Raw genomic sequence first — 15,722 nt, forward strand, 5'->3', positions numbered from 1 at the left:
GGTACTGCACTTGCAGATGGACACCCATGAAATGTCGAAAAATATGCGGGGTATGATGCTCACAGCACCTGGTATTCCCAAGCGGTCTCCCAATCAGGTACTAAACAGGCCGAACAATGCTTGGCTTCCGAGATCGGACGAGATCGGGCCTTTTCAGGGTGGTATGGCCGTGAGCGGTACTGCACTAGCAGATGGACACCCATGAAATGGCGAAAAAGATGCGGGGTATGATGCTCACAGCACCTGGTATTCCGAAGCGGTCTCCCAATCAGGTACTAAACAGGCCGAACCATGCTTGGCTGCCGAAATCGGACGAGATCGGGCCTTTTATGGGGGGTATGGCCGTGAGCGGTACTGCTCTTGCAGATGGACACCCATGAAATGTCGAAAAAGATGCGGGGTATGATGCTCACAGCATCTGGTATTCCCAAGCGGTCTCCCAATTAGGTACTAACCAGGCCGATCCATGTTTGGCTTCCGAGATCGGACGAGATCGGACGAGATCGGGCCTTTTCAGGGTGGTATGGCCGTGAGCGGTACTGCACTAGCAGATGGACACCCATGAAATGTCGAAAAAGATGCGGGGTATGATGCTCACAGCACCCGGTATTCCCAAGCGGTCTCCCAATCAGGTACTTACCAGGCCGAACCATGTTTAGCTTCCGAGATCGGAGGAGATTGGGCCTTTTCAGGGTGGTATGGCCGTGAGCGGTACTACTCTTGCAGATGGACACCCATGAAATGTCGAAAAAGATGCGGGGCAAGATGCTCACAGCACCTGGTAATCCCAAGCGGTCTCCCAATCAGGTACTAAACAGGCAGAACCCTGCTTGGCTGCCGAGATCGGACGAGATCGGGCGAGATCGGGCCTTATCAGGGTGGTATGGCCGTGAGCGGTACTGCTCTTGCAGATGGACACCCATGAAATGTCGAAAAAGGTGCGGGGTATGATGCTCACAGCACCTGGTATTCCCAAGCGGTCTCCCAATCAGGTACTAACCAGGCCGAACAATGCTTGGCTGCCGAGATCGGACGAGATCGGGCGAGATCGGGCCTTTTCAGGGTGGTATGGCTGTGAGCGGTACTGCTCTTGCAGATGGACACCCATGAAATGTCGAAAAAGATGCGGGGTATGATGCTCACAGCACCTGGTATTCCCAAGCGGTCTCCCAATCAGGTACTAACCAGGCCGAACCATGCTTGGCTTCCGAGATCGGACGAGATCGGGCCTTTTCAGGGTGGTATGGCCGTGAGCGGTACTGCACTAGCAGATGGACACCCATGAAATGTCGAAAAAGATGCGGGGTATGATGCTCACAGCACCTGGTATTCCCAAGCGGTCTCCCAATCAGGTACTAACCAGGCCGAACCATGCTTGGATGCCGAGATCGGACGAGATCAGGCGAGATCGGGCCTTATCAGGGTGGTATGGCCGTGAGCGGTACTGCTCTTGCAGATGGACACCCATGAAATGTCGAAAAAGATGCGGGGTCTGATGCTCACAGCACCTGGTATTCCCAAGCGGTCTCCCAATCAGGTACTAAACAGGCCGAACAATGCTTGGCTTCCGAGATCGGACGAGATCGGGCCTTTTCAGGGTGGTATGGCCGTGAGCGGTACTGCTTTTGCAGATGGACACCCATGAAATGTCGAAAAAGATGCGGGGTATGATGCTCACAGCACCTGGTATTCCCAAGCGGTCTCCCAACCAGGTACTAACCAGGCCGAACCATGCTTGGCTTCCAAGATCTGACGAGATCGGGCCTTTTCAGGGTGGTATGGCCGTGAGCGGTACTGCACTAGCAGATGGACACCCATGAAATGTCGAAAAAGATGCGGGGTATGATGCTCACAGCACCTGGTATTCCCAAGCGGTCTCCCAATCAGGTACTAACCAGGCCGAACCATGCTTGGCTTCCGAGATCGGACGAGATCAGGCCTTTTCAGGGTGGTATGGCCGTGAGCGGTACTGCACTAGCAGATGGACACCCATGAAATGTCGAAAAAGATGCGGGGTATGATGCTCACAGCACCTGGTATTCCCAAGCGGTCTCCCAATCAGGTACTAACCAGGCCGAACCATGCTTGGCTTCCGAGATCGGACAAGATCGGGCCTTTTCAGGGTGGTATGGCCGTGAGCGGTACTGCTCTTGCAGATGGACACCCATGAAATGTCGAAAAAGATGCGAGGTATGATGCTCACAGCACCTGGTATTCCCAAGCGGTCTCCCAATCAGGTACTAAACAGGCCGAACCATGCTTGGCTGCCGAGATCGGACGAAATCGGGCGAGATCGGGCCTTATCAGGGTGGTATGGCCGTGAGCGGTACTGCACTAGCAGATGGACACCCATGAAATGTCGAAAAAGATGCGGGGTATGATGCTCACAGCACCTGGTATTCCCAAGCGGTCTCCCAATCAGGTACTAAACAGGCCGAACCATGCTTGGCTTCCGAGATCGGGCCTTTTCAGGGTGGTATGGCCATGAGCGGTACTGCACTAGCAGATGGACACCCATGAAATGTCGAAAAAGATGCGGGGTATGATGCTCACAGCACCTGGTATTCCCAAGCGGTCTCCCAATCAGGTACTAACCAGGCCGAACCATGCTTGACTTCCGAGATCGGGCGAGATCGGGTCTTTTCAGGGTGGTATGGCCGTGAGCGGTACTGCACTTGCAGATGGACACCCATGAAATGTCGAAAAATATGCGGGGTATGATGCTCACAGCACCTGGTATTCCCAAGCGGTCTCCCAATCAGGTACTAAACAGGCCGAACGATGCTTGGCTTCCGAGATCGGACGAGATCGGGCCTTTTCAGGGTGGTATGGCCGTGAGCGGTACTGCACTAGCAGATGGACACCCATGAAATGTCGAAAAAGATGCGGGGTATGATGCTCACAGCACCTGGTATTCCGAAGCGGTCTCCCAATCAGGTACTAAACAGGCCGAACCATGCTTGGCTGCCGAGATCGGACGAGATCGGGCCTTTTGAGGGTGGTATGGCCGTGAGCGGTACTGCACTAGCAGATGGACACCCATGAAATGTCGAAAAAGATGCGGGGTATGATGCTCACAGCACCTGGTATTTCCAAGCGGTCTCCCAATCAGGTACTAACCAGGCCGAACCATGCTTGGCTTCCGAGATCGGACGAGATCGGGCCTTTTCCGGGTGGTATGGCCGTGAGCGGTACTGCACTAGCAGATGGACACCCATGAAATGTCGAAAAAGATGCGGGGTATGATGCTCACAGCACCTGGTATTCCCAAGCGGTCTCCCAATCAGGTACTAACCAGGCCGAACCATGCTTGGCTGCCGAGATCGGGCGAGATCGGGCCTTTTCAGGGTGGTATGGCCGTGAGCGGTACTGCTTTTGCAGATGGACACCCATGAAATGTCGAAAAAAATGCGGGGTATGATGCTCACAGCACCTGGTATTCCCAAGCGGTCTCCCAATCAGGTACTAAACAGGCCGAACCATGCGTGGCTTCCGAGATCGGACGAGATCGGGCCTTTTCAGGGTGGTATGGCCGTGAGGGGTACTGCTCTTGCAGATGGACACCCATGAAATGTCGAAAAAGATGCTGGGTATGATGCTCACAGCACCTGGTATTCCCAAGCGGTCTCCCAATCAGGTACTAACCAGGCCGAACCATGCTTGGCTGCCGAGATCGGACGAGATCGGGCCTTTTCAGGGTGGTATGGCCGTGAGCGGTACTGCACTAGCAGATGGACACCCATGAAATGTCGAAAAAGATGCGGGGTATGATGCTCACAGCATCTGGTATTCCCAAGCGGTCTCCCAATTAGGTACTAACCAGGCCGATCCATGTTTGGCTTCCGAGATCGGACGAGATCGGACGAGATCGGGCCTTTTCAGGGTGGTATGGCCGTGAGCGGTACTGCACTAGCAGATGGACACCCATGAAATGTCGAAAAAGATGCGGGGTATGATGCTCACAGCACCTGGTATTCCCAAGCGGTCTCCCAATCAGGTACTAACCAGGCCGGACCATGCTTGGCTACCTAGATCGGGCGAAATCGGGCCTTTTCAGGGTGGTATGGCCGTGAGCGGTACTGCTTTTGCAGATGGACACCCATGAAATGTCGAAAAAGATGCGGGGTATGATGCTCACAGCACCTGGTATTCCCAAGCGGTCTCCCAATCAGGTACTTACCAGGCCGAACCATGTTTGGCTTCCGAGATCGGAGGAGAATGGGCCTTTTCAGGGTGGTATGGCCGTGAGCGGTACTACTCCTGCAGATGGACACCCATGAAATGTCGAAAAAGATGCGGGGCAAGATGCTCACAGCACCTGGTAATCCCAAGCGGTCTCCCAATCAGGTACTAAACAGGCAGAACCCTGCTTGGCTGCCGAGATCGGACGAGATCGGGCGAGATCGGGCCTTATCAGGGTAGTATGGCCGTGAGCGGTACTGCTCTTGCAGATGGACACCCATGAAATGTCGAAAAAGGTGCGGGGTATGATGCTCACAGCACCTGGTGTTCCCAAGCGGTCTCCCAATCAGGTACTAACCAGGCCGAACCATGCTTGGCTGCCGAGATCGGACGAGATCGGGCGAGATCGGGCCTTTTCAGGGTGGTATGGCCGTGAGCGGTACTGCTCTTGCAGATGGACACCCATGAAATGTCGAAAAAGATGCGGGGTATGATGCTCACAGCACCTAGTATTCCCAAGCGGTCTCCCAATCAGGTACTAACCAGGCCGGACCATGCTTGGCTTCCGAGACCGGACGAGATCGGGCCTTTTCAGGGTGGTATGGCCGTGAGCGGTACTGCATTAGCAGATGGACACCCATGAAATGTCGAAAAAGATGCGGGGTATGCTGCTCACAGCACCTGGTATTCCCAAGCGGTCTCCCAATCAGGTACTAAACAGGCCGAACCATGCTTGGCTGCCGAGATCGGACGAGATCGGGCCTTTTCAGGGTGGTATGGCCGTGAGCGGTACTGCACTAGCAGATGGACACCCATGAAATGTCGAAAAAGATGCGTGGTGTGATGCTCACAGCACCTGGTATTCCCAAGCGGTCTCCCAATCAGGTACTAACCAGACCGAACCATGCTTGGCTTCTGTGATCGGACAAGATCGGGCCTTTTCAGGGTGGTATGGCCGTGAGCGGTACTGCTCATGCAGATGGACACCCATGAAATGTCGAAAAAGATGCGAGGTATGATGCTCACAGCACCTGGTATTCCCAAGCGGTCTCCCAATCAGGTACTAAACAGGCTGAACCATGCTTGGCTGCCGAGATCGCACGAGATCGGACGAGATCGGGCCTTATCAGGGTTGTATGGCCGTGAGCGGTACTGCACTAGCAGATGGACACCCATGAAATGTCGAAAAAGATGCGGGGTATGATGCTCACAGCACCTGGTATTCCCAAGCGGTCTCCCAATCAGGTACTAACCAGGCCGAACCATGCTTGGCCTCCAAGATCGGACGAGATCGGGCCTTTACAGGGTGGTATGGCCGTGAGCGGTACTGCTCTTGCAGATGGACACCCATGAAATGTCGAAAAATATGCGGGGTATGATGCTCACAGCACCTGGTATTCCCAAGCGGTCTCCCAATCAGGTACTAACCAGGCCGAACCATGCTTGGCTGCCGAGATCGGACGAAATCGGGCGAGATCGGGCCTTATCAGGGTGGTATGGCCGTGAGCGGTACTGCACTAGCAGATGGACACCCATGAAATGTCGAAAAAGATGCGGGGTATGATGCTCACAGCACCTGGTATTCCCAAGCGGTCTCCCAATCAGGTACTAACCAGGCCGAACCATGCTTGGCTGCCGAGATCAGACGAGATCGGGCGAGGTCGGGCCTTATCAGGGTGGTATGGCCGTGAGCGGTACTGCTCTTGCAGATGTACACCCATGGAATGTCGAAAAAGATGCGGGGTATGATGCTCACAGCACCTGGTATTCCCAAGCGGTCTCCCAATCAGGTACTAAACAGGCCGAACCATGCTTGGCTTCCGAGATCGGACGAGATCGGGCCTTTTCAGGGTGGTATGGCCGTGAGCGGGACTGCACTAGCAGATGGACACCCATGAAATGTCGAAAAAGATGCGGGGTATGATGCTCACAGCACCTGGTATTCCCAAGCGGTCTCCCAATCAGGTACTAAACAGGCCGAACCATGCTTGGCTGCCGAGATCGGACGAGATCGGGCCTTTTCAGGGTGGTATGGCCGTGAGCGGTACTGCACTAGCAGATGGACACCCATGAAATGTCGAAAAAGATGCGGGGTATGATGCTCACAGCACCTGGTATTCCCAAGCGGTCTCCCAATCAGGTACTAAACAGGCCGAACCATGCGTGGCTTCCGAGATCGGACGAGATCGGGCCTTTTCAGGGTGGTATGGCCGTGAGGGGTACTGCTCTTGCAGATGGACACCCATGAAATGTCGAAAAAGATGCTGGGTATGATGCTCACAGCACCTGGTATTCCCAAGCGGTCTCCCAATCAGGTACTAACCAGGCCGAACCATGCTTGGCTGCCGAGATCGGACGAGATCGGGCCTTTTCAGGGTGGTATGGCCGTGAGCAGTACTGCACTAGCAGATGGACACCCATGAAATGTCGAAAAAGATGCGGGGTATGATGCTCACAGCACCTGGTATTCCCAAGCGGTCTCCCAATCAGGTACTAACCAGGCCGGACCATGCTTGGCTACCTAGATCGGGCGAAATCGGGCCTTTTCAGGGTGGTATGGCCGTGAGCGGTACTGCTTTTGCAGATGGACACCCATGAAATGTCGAAAAAGATGCGGGGTATGATGCTCACAGCACCTGGTATTCCCAAGCGGTCTCCCAATCAGGTACTTACCAGGCCGAACCATGTTTGGCTTCCGAGATCGGAGGAGATTGGGCCTTTTCAGGGTGGTATGGCCGTGAGCGGTACTACTCTTGCAGATGGACACCCATGAAATGTCGAAAAAGATGCGGGGCAAGATGCTCACAGCACCTGGTAATCCCAAACGGTCTCCCAATCAGGTACTAAACAGGCAGAACCCTGCTTGGCTGCCGAGATCGGACGAGATCGGGCGAGATCGGGCCTTATCAGGGTGGTATGGCCGTGAGCGGTACTGCTCTTGCAGATGGACACCCATGAAATGTCGAAAAAGGTGCGGGGTCTGATGCTCACAGCACCTGGTATTCCCAAGCGGTCTCCCAATCAGGTACTAACCAGGCCGAACCATGCTTGGCTGCCGAGATCGGACGAGATCGGGCGAGATCGGGCCTTTTCAGGGTGGTATGGCCGTGAGCGGTACTGCTCTTGCAGATGGACACCCATGAAATGTCGAAAAAGATGCGGGGTATGATGCTCACAGCACCTGGTATTCCCAAGCGGTCTCCCAATCAGGTACTAACCAGGCCGGACCATGCTTGGCTTCCGAGATCGGACGAGATCGGGCCTTTTCAGGGTGGTATGGCCGTGAGCGGTACTGCTCTTGCAGATGGACACCCATGAAATGTCGAAAAATATGCGGGGTATGATGCTCACAGCACCTGGTATTCCCAAGCGGTCTCCCAAACAGGTACTAACCAGGCCGAACCATGCTTGGCTGCTGAGATCGGACGAAATCGGGCGAGATCGGGCCTTATCAGGGTGGTATGGCCGTGAGCGGTACTGCACTAGCAGATGGACACCCATGAAATGTCGAAAAAGATGCGGGGTATGATGCTCACAGCACCTGGTATTCCCAAGCGGTCTCCCAATCAGATACTAACCAGGCCGAACCATGCTTGGCTGCCGAGATCAGACGAGATCGGGCGAGGTCGGGCCTTATCAGGGTGGTATGGCCGTGAGCGGTACTGCTCTTGCAGATGGACACCCATGGAATGTCGAAAAAGATGCGGGGTATGATGCTCACAGCACCTGGTATTCCCAAGCGGTCTCCCAATCAGGTACTAAACAGGCCGAACCATGCTTGGCTTCCGAGATCGGACGAGATCGGGCCTTTTCAGGGTGGTATGGCCGTGAGCGGGACTGCACTAGCAGATGGACACCCATGAAATGTCGAAAAAGATGCGGGGTATGATGCTCACAGCACCTGGTATTCCCAAGCGGTCTCCCAATCAGGTACTAACCAGGCCGAACCATGCTTGGCTTCCGAGATCGGGCGAGATCGGGCCTTTTCAGGGTGGTATGGCCGTGAGCGGTACTGCATTAGCAGATGGACACCCATGAAATGTCGAAAAAGATGCGGGGTATGATGCTCACAGCATCTGGTATTCCCAAGCGGTCTCCCAATTAGGTACTAACCAGGCCGATCCATGTTTGGCTTCCGAGATCGGACGAGATCGGACGAGATCGGGCCTTTTCAGGGTGGTATGGCCGTGAGCGGTACTGCACTAGCAGATGGACACCCATGAAATGTCGAAAAAGATGCGGGGTATGATGCTCACAGCACCTGGTATTCCCAAGCGGTCTCCCAATCAGGTACTAACCAGGCCGGACCATGCTTGGCTACCTAGATCGGGCGAAATCGGGCCTTTTCAGGGTGGTATGGCCGTGAGCGGTACTGCTTTTGCAGATGGACACCCATGAAATGTCGAAAAAGATGCGGGGTATGATGCTCACAGCACCTGGTATTCCCAAGCGGTCTCCCAATCAGGTACTTACCAGGCCGAACCATGTTTGGCTTCCGAGATCGGAGGAGAATGGGCCTTTTCAGGGTGGTATGGCCGTGAGCGGTACTACTCCTGCAGATGGACACCCATGAAATGTCGAAAAAGATGCGGGGCAAGATGCTCACAGCACCTGGTAATCCCAAGCGGTCTCCCAATCAGGTACTAAACAGGCAGAACCCTGCTTGGCTGCCGAGATCGGACGAGATCGGGCGAGATCGGGCCTTATCAGGGTAGTATGGCCGTGAGCGGTACTGCTCTTGCAGATGGACACCCATGAAATGTCGAAAAAGGTGCGGGGTATGATGCTCACAGCACCTGGTGTTCCCAAGCGGTCTCCCAATCAGGTACTAACCAGGCCGAACCATGCTTGGCTGCCGAGATCGGACGAGATCGGGCGAGATCGGGCCTTTTCAGGGTGGTATGGCCGTGAGCGGTACTGCTCTTGCAGATGGACACCCATGAAATGTCGAAAAAGATGCGGGGTATGATGCTCACAGCACCTAGTATTCCCAAGCGGTCTCCCAATCAGGTACTAACCAGGCCGGACCATGCTTGGCTTCCGAGATCGGACGAGATCGGGCCTTTTCAGGGTGGTATGGCCGTGAGCGGTACTGCATTAGCAGATGGACACCCATGAAATGTCGAAAAAGATGCGGGGTATGCTGCTCACAGCACCTGGTATTCCCAAGCGGTCTCCCAATCAGGTACTAAACAGGCCGAACCATGCTTGGCTGCCGAGATCGGACGAGATCGGGCCTTTTCAGGGTGGTATGGCCGTGAGCGGTACTGCACTAGCAGATGGACACCCATGAAATGTCGAAAAAGATGCGTGGTGTGATGCTCACAGCACCTGGTATTCCCAAGCGGTCTCCCAATCAGGTACTAACCAGACCGAACCATGCTTGGCTTCTGTGATCGGACAAGATCGGGCCTTTTCAGGGTGGTATGGCCGTGAGCGGTACTGCTCATGCAGATGGACACCCATGAAATGTCGAAAAAGATGCGAGGTATGATGCTCACAGCACCTGGTATTCCCAAGCGGTCTCCCAATCAGGTACTAAACAGGCTGAACCATGCTTGGCTGCCGAGATCGCACGAGATCGGACGAGATCGGGCCTTATCAGGGTTGTATGGCCGTGAGCGGTACTGCACTAGCAGATGGACACCCATGAAATGTCGAAAAAGATGCGGGGTATGATGCTCACAGCACCTGGTATTCCCAAGCGGTCTCCCAATCAGGTACTAACCAGGCCGAACCATGCTTGGCCTCCAAGATCGGACGAGATCGGGCCTTTACAGGGTGGTATGGCCGTGAGCGGTACTGCTCTTGCAGATGGACACCCATGAAATGTCGAAAAATATGCGGGGTATGATGCTCACAGCACCTGGTATTCCCAAGCGGTCTCCCAATCAGGTACTAACCAGGCCGAACCATGCTTGGCTGCCGAGATCGGACGAAATCGGGCGAGATCGGGCCTTATCAGGGTGGTATGGCCGTGAGCGGTACTGCACTAGCAGATGGACACCCATGAAATGTCGAAAAAGATGCGGGGTATGATGCTCACAGCACCTGGTATTCCCAAGCGGTCTCCCAATCAGGTACTAACCAGGCCGAACCATGCTTGGCTGCCGAGATCAGACGAGATCGGGCGAGGTCGGGCCTTATCAGGGTGGTATGGCCGTGAGCGGTACTGCTCTTGCAGATGTACACCCATGGAATGTCGAAAAAGATGCGGGGTATGATGCTCACAGCACCTGGTATTCCCAAGCGGTCTCCCAATCAGGTACTAAACAGGCCGAACCATGCTTGGCTTCCGAGATCGGACGAGATCGGGCCTTTTCAGGGTGGTATGGCCGTGAGCGGGACTGCACTAGCAGATGGACACCCATGAAATGTCGAAAAAGATGCGGGGTATGATGCTCACAGCACCTGGTATTCCCAAGCGGTCTCCCAATCAGGTACTAAACAGGCCGAACCATGCTTGGCTGCCGAGATCGGACGAGATCGGGCCTTTTCAGGGTGGTATGGCCGTGAGCGGTACTGCACTAGCAGATGGACACCCATGAAATGTCGAAAAAGATGCGGGGTATGATGCTCACAGCACCTGGTATTCCCAAGCGGTCTCCCAATCAGGTACTAAACAGGCCGAACCATGCGTGGCTTCCGAGATCGGACGAGATCGGGCCTTTTCAGGGTGGTATGGCCGTGAGGGGTACTGCTCTTGCAGATGGACACCCATGAAATGTCGAAAAAGATGCTGGGTATGATGCTCACAGCACCTGGTATTCCCAAGCGGTCTCCCAATCAGGTACTAACCAGGCCGAACCATGCTTGGCTGCCGAGATCGGACGAGATCGGGCCTTTTCAGGGTGGTATGGCCGTGAGCAGTACTGCACTAGCAGATGGACACCCATGAAATGTCGAAAAAGATGCGGGGTATGATGCTCACAGCACCTGGTATTCCCAAGCGGTCTCCCAATCAGGTACTAACCAGGCCGGACCATGCTTGGCTACCTAGATCGGGCGAAATCGGGCCTTTTCAGGGTGGTATGGCCGTGAGCGGTACTGCTTTTGCAGATGGACACCCATGAAATGTCGAAAAAGATGCGGGGTATGATGCTCACAGCACCTGGTATTCCCAAGCGGTCTCCCAATCAGGTACTTACCAGGCCGAACCATGTTTGGCTTCCGAGATCGGAGGAGATTGGGCCTTTTCAGGGTGGTATGGCCGTGAGCGGTACTACTCTTGCAGATGGACACCCATGAAATGTCGAAAAAGATGCGGGGCAAGATGCTCACAGCACCTGGTAATCCCAAACGGTCTCCCAATCAGGTACTAAACAGGCAGAACCCTGCTTGGCTGCCGAGATCGGACGAGATCGGGCGAGATCGGGCCTTATCAGGGTGGTATGGCCGTGAGCGGTACTGCTCTTGCAGATGGACACCCATGAAATGTCGAAAAAGGTGCGGGGTCTGATGCTCACAGCACCTGGTATTCCCAAGCGGTCTCCCAATCAGGTACTAACCAGGCCGAACCATGCTTGGCTGCCGAGATCGGACGAGATCGGGCGAGATCGGGCCTTTTCAGGGTGGTATGGCCGTGAGCGGTACTGCTCTTGCAGATGGACACCCATGAAATGTCGAAAAAGATGCGGGGTATGATGCTCACAGCACCTGGTATTCCCAAGCGGTCTCCCAATCAGGTACTAACCAGGCCGGACCATGCTTGGCTTCCGAGATCGGACGAGATCGGGCCTTTTCAGGGTGGTATGGCCGTGAGCGGTACTGCTCTTGCAGATGGACACCCATGAAATGTCGAAAAATATGCGGGGTATGATGCTCACAGCACCTGGTATTCCCAAGCGGTCTCCCAAACAGGTACTAACCAGGCCGAACCATGCTTGGCTGCTGAGATCGGACGAAATCGGGCGAGATCGGGCCTTATCAGGGTGGTATGGCCGTGAGCGGTACTGCACTAGCAGATGGACACCCATGAAATGTCGAAAAAGATGCGGGGTATGATGCTCACAGCACCTGGTATTCCCAAGCGGTCTCCCAATCAGATACTAACCAGGCCGAACCATGCTTGGCTGCCGAGATCAGACGAGATCGGGCGAGGTCGGGCCTTATCAGGGTGGTATGGCCGTGAGCGGTACTGCTCTTGCAGATGGACACCCATGGAATGTCGAAAAAGATGCGGGGTATGATGCTCACAGCACCTGGTATTCCCAAGCGGTCTCCCAATCAGGTACTAAACAGGCCGAACCATGCTTGGCTTCCGAGATCGGACGAGATCGGGCCTTTTCAGGGTGGTATGGCCGTGAGCGGGACTGCACTAGCAGATGGACACCCATGAAATGTCGAAAAAGATGCGGGGTATGATGCTCACAGCACCTGGTATTCCCAAGCGGTCTCCCAATCAGGTACTAACCAGGCCGAACCATGCTTGGCTTCCGAGATCGGGCGAGATCGGGCCTTTTCAGGGTGGTATGGCCGTGAGCGGTACTGCATTAGCAGATGGACACCCATGAAATGTCGAAAAAGATGCGGGGTATGATGCTCACAGCACCTGGTATTCCGAAGCGGTCTCCCAATCAGGTACTAAACAGGCCGAACCATGCTTGGCTGCCGAGATCGGACGAGATCGGGCCTTTTCAGGGTGGTATGGCCGTGAGCGGTACTGCACTAGCAGATGGACACCCATGAAATGTCGAAAAAGATGCGGGGTATGATGCTCACAGCACCTGGTATTTCCAAGCGGTCTCCCAATCAGGTACTAACCAGGCCGAACCATGCTTGGCTTCCGAGATCGGACGAGATCGGGCCTTTTCAGGGTGGTATGGCCGTGACCGGTACTGTACTAGCAGATGGACACCCATGAAATGTCGAAAAAGATGCGGGGTATGATGCTCACAGCACCTGGTATTCCCAAGCGGTCTCCCAATCAGGTACTAACCAGGCCGAACCATGCTTGGCTTCCAAGATCGGACGAGATTGGGCCTTTTCAGGGTGGTATGGCCGTGAGCAGTACTGCTCTTGCAGATGGACACCCATGAAATGTCGAAAAAGATGCTGGGTATGATGCTCACAGCACCTGGTATTCCCAAGCGGTCTCCCAATCAGGTACTAACCAGGCCGAACCATGCTTGGCTGCCGAGATCGGACGAGATCGGGCCTTTTCAGGGTGGTATGGCCGTGAGCGGTACTGCACTAGCAGATGGACACCCATGAAATGTCGAAAAAGATGCGGGGTATGATGCTCACAGCACCTGGTATTCCCAAGCGGTCTCCCAATTAGGTACTAACCAGGCCGATCCATGTTTGGCTTCCGAGATCGGACGAGATCGGACGAGATCGGGCCTTTTCAGGGTGGTATGGCCGTGAGCGGTACTGCACTAGCAGATGGACACCCATGAAATGTCGAAAAAGATGCGGGGTATGATGCTCACAGCACCTGGTATTCCCAAGCGGTCTCCCAATCAGGTACTAACCAGGCCGGACCATGCTTGGCTACCTAGATCGGGCGAAATCGGGCCTTTTCAGGGTGGTATGGCCGTGAGCGGTACTGCTTTTGCAGATGGACACCCATGAAATGTCGAAAAAGATGCGGGGTATGATGCTCACAGCACCTGGTATTCCCAAGCGGTCTCCCAATCAGGTACTTACCAGGCCGAACCATGTTTGGCTTCCGAGATCGGAGGAGATTGGGCCTTTTCAGGGTGGTATGGCCGTGAGCGGTACTACTCTTGCAGATGGACACCCATGAAATGTCGAAAAAGATGCGGGGCAAGATGCTCACAGCACCTGGTAATCCCAAGCGGTCTCCCAATCAGGTACTAAACAGGCAGAACCCTGCTTGGCTGCCGAGATCGGACGAGATTGGGCGAGATCGGGCCTTATCAGGGTGGTATGGCCGTGAGCGGTACTGCTCTTGCAGATGGACACCCATGAAATGTCGAAAAAGGTGCGGGGTATGATGCTCACAGCACCTGGTATTCCCAAGCGGTCTCCCAATCAGGTACTAACCAGGCCGAACCATGCTTGGCTGCCGAGATCGGACGAGATCGGGCGAGATCGGGCCTTTTCAGGGTGGTATGGCCGTGAGCGGTACTGCTCTTGCAGATGGACACCCATGAAATGTCGAAAAAGATGCGGGGTATGATGCTCACAGCACCTGGTATTCCCAAGCGGTCTCCCAATCAGGTACTAACCAGGCCGGACCATGCTTGGCTTCCGAGATCGGACGAGATCGGGCCTTTTCAGGGTGGTATGGCCGTGAGCGGTACTGCATTAGCAGATGGACACCCATGAAATGTCGAAAAAGATGCGGGGTATGATGCTCACAGCACCTGGTATTCCCAAGCGGTCTCCCAATCAGGTACTAAACAGGCCGAACCATGCTTGGCTGCCGAGATCGGACGAGATCGGGCCTTTTCAGGGTGGTATGGCCGTGAGCGGTACTGCACTAGCAGATGGACACCCATGAAATGTCGAAAAAGATGCGTGGTGTGATGCTCACAGCACCTGGTATTCCCAAGCGGTCTCCCAATCAGGTACTAACCAGACCGAACCATGCTTGGCTTCTGAGATCGGACAAGATCGGGCCTTTTCAGGGTGGTATGGCCGTGAGCGGTACTGCTCATGCAGATGGACACCCATGAAATGTCGAAAAAGATGCGAGGTATGATGCTCACAGCACCTGGTATTCCCAAGCGGTCTCCCAATCAGGTACTAAACAGGCCGAACCATGCTTGGCTGCCGAGATCGGACGAGATCGGACGAGATCGGGCCTTATCAGGGTTGTATGGCCGTGAGCGGTACTGCACTAGCAGATGGACACCCATGAAATGTCGAAAAAGATGCGGGGTATGATGCTCACAGCACCTGGTATTCCCAAGCGGTCTCCCAATCAGGTACTAACCAGGCCGAACCATGCTTGGCCTCCAAGATCGGACGAGATCGGGCCTTTACAGGGTGGTATGGCCGTGAGCGGTACTGCTCTTGCAGATGGACACCCATGAAATGTCGAAAAATATGCGGGGTATGATGCTCACAGCACCTGGTATTCCCAAGCGGTCTCCCAATCAGGTACTAACCAGGCCGAACCATGCTTGGCTGCCGAGATCGGAAAAAATCGGGCGAGATCGGGCCTTATCAGGGTGGTATGGCCGTGAGCGGTACTGCACTAGCAGATGGACACCCATGAAATGTCGAAAAAGATGCGGGGTATGATGCTCACAGCACCTGGTATTCCCAAGCGGTCTCCCAATCAGGTACTAACCAGGCCGAACCATGCTTGGCTGTCGAGATCAGACGAGATCGGGCGAGGTCGGGCCTTATCAGGGTGGTATGGCCGTGAGCGGTACTGCTCTTGCAGATGGACACCCATGGAATGTCGAAAAAGATGCGGGGTATGATGCTCACAGCACCTGGTATTCCCAAGCGGTCTCCCAATCAGGTACTAAACAGGCCGAACAATGCTTGGCTTCCGAGATCGGACGAGATCGGGCCTTTTCAGGGTGGTATGGCCGTGAGCGGGACTGCACTAGCAGATGGAC

The 15,722-nt window shown here is 54.7% G+C and overlaps 87 pseudogenes; all 87 read right to left on the reverse strand.

The window, feature by feature from the left end:
* Positions 1-56: 56 nt before the first annotated feature.
* LOC144190445 (5S ribosomal RNA) lies at positions 57-175 on the reverse strand (annotated as a pseudogene).
* A 56-nt stretch (positions 176-231) lies between these two features.
* On the reverse strand, positions 232-350 carry LOC144186633 (5S ribosomal RNA; annotated as a pseudogene).
* A 56-nt stretch (positions 351-406) lies between these two features.
* LOC144186740 (5S ribosomal RNA) lies at positions 407-535 on the reverse strand (annotated as a pseudogene).
* Positions 536-591: 56 nt separating this feature from the next.
* LOC144181758 (5S ribosomal RNA) lies at positions 592-710 on the reverse strand (annotated as a pseudogene).
* Positions 711-766: 56 nt separating this feature from the next.
* On the reverse strand, positions 767-895 carry LOC144187008 (5S ribosomal RNA; annotated as a pseudogene).
* Positions 896-951: 56 nt separating this feature from the next.
* Positions 952-1,080, reverse strand: LOC144184809 (5S ribosomal RNA; annotated as a pseudogene).
* A 56-nt stretch (positions 1,081-1,136) lies between these two features.
* LOC144189271 (5S ribosomal RNA) lies at positions 1,137-1,255 on the reverse strand (annotated as a pseudogene).
* Positions 1,256-1,311: 56 nt separating this feature from the next.
* On the reverse strand, positions 1,312-1,440 carry LOC144184078 (5S ribosomal RNA; annotated as a pseudogene).
* A 56-nt stretch (positions 1,441-1,496) lies between these two features.
* Positions 1,497-1,615, reverse strand: LOC144190446 (5S ribosomal RNA; annotated as a pseudogene).
* A 56-nt stretch (positions 1,616-1,671) lies between these two features.
* LOC144187363 (5S ribosomal RNA) lies at positions 1,672-1,790 on the reverse strand (annotated as a pseudogene).
* A 56-nt stretch (positions 1,791-1,846) lies between these two features.
* LOC144187758 (5S ribosomal RNA) lies at positions 1,847-1,965 on the reverse strand (annotated as a pseudogene).
* Positions 1,966-2,021: 56 nt separating this feature from the next.
* On the reverse strand, positions 2,022-2,140 carry LOC144188626 (5S ribosomal RNA; annotated as a pseudogene).
* Positions 2,141-2,196: 56 nt separating this feature from the next.
* LOC144185563 (5S ribosomal RNA) lies at positions 2,197-2,325 on the reverse strand (annotated as a pseudogene).
* Positions 2,326-2,381: 56 nt separating this feature from the next.
* LOC144187075 (5S ribosomal RNA) lies at positions 2,382-2,490 on the reverse strand (annotated as a pseudogene).
* Positions 2,491-2,546: 56 nt separating this feature from the next.
* On the reverse strand, positions 2,547-2,665 carry LOC144182324 (5S ribosomal RNA; annotated as a pseudogene).
* A 56-nt stretch (positions 2,666-2,721) lies between these two features.
* On the reverse strand, positions 2,722-2,840 carry LOC144190690 (5S ribosomal RNA; annotated as a pseudogene).
* Positions 2,841-2,896: 56 nt separating this feature from the next.
* On the reverse strand, positions 2,897-3,015 carry LOC144183126 (5S ribosomal RNA; annotated as a pseudogene).
* Positions 3,016-3,071: 56 nt separating this feature from the next.
* LOC144191205 (5S ribosomal RNA) lies at positions 3,072-3,190 on the reverse strand (annotated as a pseudogene).
* A 56-nt stretch (positions 3,191-3,246) lies between these two features.
* Positions 3,247-3,365, reverse strand: LOC144189694 (5S ribosomal RNA; annotated as a pseudogene).
* Positions 3,366-3,421: 56 nt separating this feature from the next.
* On the reverse strand, positions 3,422-3,540 carry LOC144183242 (5S ribosomal RNA; annotated as a pseudogene).
* A 56-nt stretch (positions 3,541-3,596) lies between these two features.
* Positions 3,597-3,715, reverse strand: LOC144185844 (5S ribosomal RNA; annotated as a pseudogene).
* Positions 3,716-3,771: 56 nt separating this feature from the next.
* Positions 3,772-3,900, reverse strand: LOC144186741 (5S ribosomal RNA; annotated as a pseudogene).
* Positions 3,901-3,956: 56 nt separating this feature from the next.
* LOC144185725 (5S ribosomal RNA) lies at positions 3,957-4,075 on the reverse strand (annotated as a pseudogene).
* A 56-nt stretch (positions 4,076-4,131) lies between these two features.
* LOC144185491 (5S ribosomal RNA) lies at positions 4,132-4,250 on the reverse strand (annotated as a pseudogene).
* Positions 4,251-4,306: 56 nt separating this feature from the next.
* Positions 4,307-4,435, reverse strand: LOC144186917 (5S ribosomal RNA; annotated as a pseudogene).
* Positions 4,436-4,491: 56 nt separating this feature from the next.
* On the reverse strand, positions 4,492-4,620 carry LOC144182275 (5S ribosomal RNA; annotated as a pseudogene).
* Positions 4,621-4,676: 56 nt separating this feature from the next.
* Positions 4,677-4,795, reverse strand: LOC144190520 (5S ribosomal RNA; annotated as a pseudogene).
* A 56-nt stretch (positions 4,796-4,851) lies between these two features.
* LOC144188675 (5S ribosomal RNA) lies at positions 4,852-4,970 on the reverse strand (annotated as a pseudogene).
* Positions 4,971-5,026: 56 nt separating this feature from the next.
* LOC144186416 (5S ribosomal RNA) lies at positions 5,027-5,145 on the reverse strand (annotated as a pseudogene).
* A 56-nt stretch (positions 5,146-5,201) lies between these two features.
* Positions 5,202-5,330, reverse strand: LOC144186911 (5S ribosomal RNA; annotated as a pseudogene).
* A 56-nt stretch (positions 5,331-5,386) lies between these two features.
* On the reverse strand, positions 5,387-5,505 carry LOC144191366 (5S ribosomal RNA; annotated as a pseudogene).
* Positions 5,506-5,561: 56 nt separating this feature from the next.
* LOC144184364 (5S ribosomal RNA) lies at positions 5,562-5,690 on the reverse strand (annotated as a pseudogene).
* Positions 5,691-5,746: 56 nt separating this feature from the next.
* On the reverse strand, positions 5,747-5,875 carry LOC144183281 (5S ribosomal RNA; annotated as a pseudogene).
* Positions 5,876-5,931: 56 nt separating this feature from the next.
* LOC144187477 (5S ribosomal RNA) lies at positions 5,932-6,050 on the reverse strand (annotated as a pseudogene).
* A 56-nt stretch (positions 6,051-6,106) lies between these two features.
* On the reverse strand, positions 6,107-6,225 carry LOC144188676 (5S ribosomal RNA; annotated as a pseudogene).
* A 56-nt stretch (positions 6,226-6,281) lies between these two features.
* Positions 6,282-6,400, reverse strand: LOC144183243 (5S ribosomal RNA; annotated as a pseudogene).
* A 56-nt stretch (positions 6,401-6,456) lies between these two features.
* Positions 6,457-6,575, reverse strand: LOC144185856 (5S ribosomal RNA; annotated as a pseudogene).
* A 56-nt stretch (positions 6,576-6,631) lies between these two features.
* LOC144185726 (5S ribosomal RNA) lies at positions 6,632-6,750 on the reverse strand (annotated as a pseudogene).
* Positions 6,751-6,806: 56 nt separating this feature from the next.
* LOC144182459 (5S ribosomal RNA) lies at positions 6,807-6,925 on the reverse strand (annotated as a pseudogene).
* A 56-nt stretch (positions 6,926-6,981) lies between these two features.
* LOC144187202 (5S ribosomal RNA) lies at positions 6,982-7,110 on the reverse strand (annotated as a pseudogene).
* Positions 7,111-7,166: 56 nt separating this feature from the next.
* Positions 7,167-7,295, reverse strand: LOC144181891 (5S ribosomal RNA; annotated as a pseudogene).
* Positions 7,296-7,351: 56 nt separating this feature from the next.
* On the reverse strand, positions 7,352-7,470 carry LOC144182605 (5S ribosomal RNA; annotated as a pseudogene).
* Positions 7,471-7,526: 56 nt separating this feature from the next.
* On the reverse strand, positions 7,527-7,655 carry LOC144186708 (5S ribosomal RNA; annotated as a pseudogene).
* A 56-nt stretch (positions 7,656-7,711) lies between these two features.
* On the reverse strand, positions 7,712-7,840 carry LOC144185165 (5S ribosomal RNA; annotated as a pseudogene).
* Positions 7,841-7,896: 56 nt separating this feature from the next.
* Positions 7,897-8,015, reverse strand: LOC144187478 (5S ribosomal RNA; annotated as a pseudogene).
* Positions 8,016-8,071: 56 nt separating this feature from the next.
* Positions 8,072-8,190, reverse strand: LOC144188445 (5S ribosomal RNA; annotated as a pseudogene).
* Positions 8,191-8,246: 56 nt separating this feature from the next.
* LOC144186742 (5S ribosomal RNA) lies at positions 8,247-8,375 on the reverse strand (annotated as a pseudogene).
* Positions 8,376-8,431: 56 nt separating this feature from the next.
* Positions 8,432-8,550, reverse strand: LOC144185727 (5S ribosomal RNA; annotated as a pseudogene).
* Positions 8,551-8,606: 56 nt separating this feature from the next.
* Positions 8,607-8,725, reverse strand: LOC144185492 (5S ribosomal RNA; annotated as a pseudogene).
* Positions 8,726-8,781: 56 nt separating this feature from the next.
* Positions 8,782-8,910, reverse strand: LOC144186919 (5S ribosomal RNA; annotated as a pseudogene).
* A 56-nt stretch (positions 8,911-8,966) lies between these two features.
* LOC144182278 (5S ribosomal RNA) lies at positions 8,967-9,095 on the reverse strand (annotated as a pseudogene).
* Positions 9,096-9,151: 56 nt separating this feature from the next.
* LOC144188579 (5S ribosomal RNA) lies at positions 9,152-9,270 on the reverse strand (annotated as a pseudogene).
* Positions 9,271-9,326: 56 nt separating this feature from the next.
* Positions 9,327-9,445, reverse strand: LOC144188678 (5S ribosomal RNA; annotated as a pseudogene).
* Positions 9,446-9,501: 56 nt separating this feature from the next.
* Positions 9,502-9,620, reverse strand: LOC144186417 (5S ribosomal RNA; annotated as a pseudogene).
* A 56-nt stretch (positions 9,621-9,676) lies between these two features.
* On the reverse strand, positions 9,677-9,805 carry LOC144186913 (5S ribosomal RNA; annotated as a pseudogene).
* A 56-nt stretch (positions 9,806-9,861) lies between these two features.
* LOC144191367 (5S ribosomal RNA) lies at positions 9,862-9,980 on the reverse strand (annotated as a pseudogene).
* A 56-nt stretch (positions 9,981-10,036) lies between these two features.
* LOC144184365 (5S ribosomal RNA) lies at positions 10,037-10,165 on the reverse strand (annotated as a pseudogene).
* A 56-nt stretch (positions 10,166-10,221) lies between these two features.
* LOC144183282 (5S ribosomal RNA) lies at positions 10,222-10,350 on the reverse strand (annotated as a pseudogene).
* A 56-nt stretch (positions 10,351-10,406) lies between these two features.
* LOC144187480 (5S ribosomal RNA) lies at positions 10,407-10,525 on the reverse strand (annotated as a pseudogene).
* Positions 10,526-10,581: 56 nt separating this feature from the next.
* LOC144188679 (5S ribosomal RNA) lies at positions 10,582-10,700 on the reverse strand (annotated as a pseudogene).
* Positions 10,701-10,756: 56 nt separating this feature from the next.
* Positions 10,757-10,875, reverse strand: LOC144183244 (5S ribosomal RNA; annotated as a pseudogene).
* A 56-nt stretch (positions 10,876-10,931) lies between these two features.
* On the reverse strand, positions 10,932-11,050 carry LOC144185870 (5S ribosomal RNA; annotated as a pseudogene).
* Positions 11,051-11,106: 56 nt separating this feature from the next.
* Positions 11,107-11,225, reverse strand: LOC144185728 (5S ribosomal RNA; annotated as a pseudogene).
* A 56-nt stretch (positions 11,226-11,281) lies between these two features.
* Positions 11,282-11,400, reverse strand: LOC144182460 (5S ribosomal RNA; annotated as a pseudogene).
* A 56-nt stretch (positions 11,401-11,456) lies between these two features.
* LOC144187203 (5S ribosomal RNA) lies at positions 11,457-11,585 on the reverse strand (annotated as a pseudogene).
* Positions 11,586-11,641: 56 nt separating this feature from the next.
* LOC144181892 (5S ribosomal RNA) lies at positions 11,642-11,770 on the reverse strand (annotated as a pseudogene).
* Positions 11,771-11,826: 56 nt separating this feature from the next.
* On the reverse strand, positions 11,827-11,945 carry LOC144182616 (5S ribosomal RNA; annotated as a pseudogene).
* Positions 11,946-12,001: 56 nt separating this feature from the next.
* Positions 12,002-12,130, reverse strand: LOC144186709 (5S ribosomal RNA; annotated as a pseudogene).
* Positions 12,131-12,186: 56 nt separating this feature from the next.
* LOC144185166 (5S ribosomal RNA) lies at positions 12,187-12,315 on the reverse strand (annotated as a pseudogene).
* Positions 12,316-12,371: 56 nt separating this feature from the next.
* On the reverse strand, positions 12,372-12,490 carry LOC144187481 (5S ribosomal RNA; annotated as a pseudogene).
* A 56-nt stretch (positions 12,491-12,546) lies between these two features.
* Positions 12,547-12,665, reverse strand: LOC144188446 (5S ribosomal RNA; annotated as a pseudogene).
* A 56-nt stretch (positions 12,666-12,721) lies between these two features.
* On the reverse strand, positions 12,722-12,840 carry LOC144190830 (5S ribosomal RNA; annotated as a pseudogene).
* Positions 12,841-12,896: 56 nt separating this feature from the next.
* LOC144191080 (5S ribosomal RNA) lies at positions 12,897-13,015 on the reverse strand (annotated as a pseudogene).
* A 56-nt stretch (positions 13,016-13,071) lies between these two features.
* On the reverse strand, positions 13,072-13,190 carry LOC144187381 (5S ribosomal RNA; annotated as a pseudogene).
* Positions 13,191-13,246: 56 nt separating this feature from the next.
* On the reverse strand, positions 13,247-13,365 carry LOC144185881 (5S ribosomal RNA; annotated as a pseudogene).
* Positions 13,366-13,421: 56 nt separating this feature from the next.
* LOC144184629 (5S ribosomal RNA) lies at positions 13,422-13,550 on the reverse strand (annotated as a pseudogene).
* A 56-nt stretch (positions 13,551-13,606) lies between these two features.
* On the reverse strand, positions 13,607-13,725 carry LOC144185730 (5S ribosomal RNA; annotated as a pseudogene).
* A 56-nt stretch (positions 13,726-13,781) lies between these two features.
* Positions 13,782-13,900, reverse strand: LOC144182462 (5S ribosomal RNA; annotated as a pseudogene).
* A 241-nt stretch (positions 13,901-14,141) lies between these two features.
* LOC144181893 (5S ribosomal RNA) lies at positions 14,142-14,270 on the reverse strand (annotated as a pseudogene).
* A 56-nt stretch (positions 14,271-14,326) lies between these two features.
* Positions 14,327-14,445, reverse strand: LOC144182627 (5S ribosomal RNA; annotated as a pseudogene).
* A 56-nt stretch (positions 14,446-14,501) lies between these two features.
* On the reverse strand, positions 14,502-14,620 carry LOC144188680 (5S ribosomal RNA; annotated as a pseudogene).
* Positions 14,621-14,676: 56 nt separating this feature from the next.
* LOC144183388 (5S ribosomal RNA) lies at positions 14,677-14,795 on the reverse strand (annotated as a pseudogene).
* A 56-nt stretch (positions 14,796-14,851) lies between these two features.
* LOC144184867 (5S ribosomal RNA) lies at positions 14,852-14,980 on the reverse strand (annotated as a pseudogene).
* A 56-nt stretch (positions 14,981-15,036) lies between these two features.
* On the reverse strand, positions 15,037-15,155 carry LOC144191368 (5S ribosomal RNA; annotated as a pseudogene).
* A 56-nt stretch (positions 15,156-15,211) lies between these two features.
* Positions 15,212-15,340, reverse strand: LOC144185451 (5S ribosomal RNA; annotated as a pseudogene).
* Positions 15,341-15,396: 56 nt separating this feature from the next.
* On the reverse strand, positions 15,397-15,525 carry LOC144185077 (5S ribosomal RNA; annotated as a pseudogene).
* A 56-nt stretch (positions 15,526-15,581) lies between these two features.
* LOC144190448 (5S ribosomal RNA) lies at positions 15,582-15,700 on the reverse strand (annotated as a pseudogene).
* Positions 15,701-15,722: the final 22 nt, after the last annotated feature.

Source organism: Stigmatopora nigra, unplaced genomic scaffold (genome assembly GCF_051989575.1).
Source record: "Stigmatopora nigra isolate UIUO_SnigA unplaced genomic scaffold, RoL_Snig_1.1 HiC_scaffold_24, whole genome shotgun sequence".
In the NCBI taxonomy this organism is placed as follows: Eukaryota; Metazoa; Chordata; class Actinopteri; order Syngnathiformes; family Syngnathidae; genus Stigmatopora; species Stigmatopora nigra.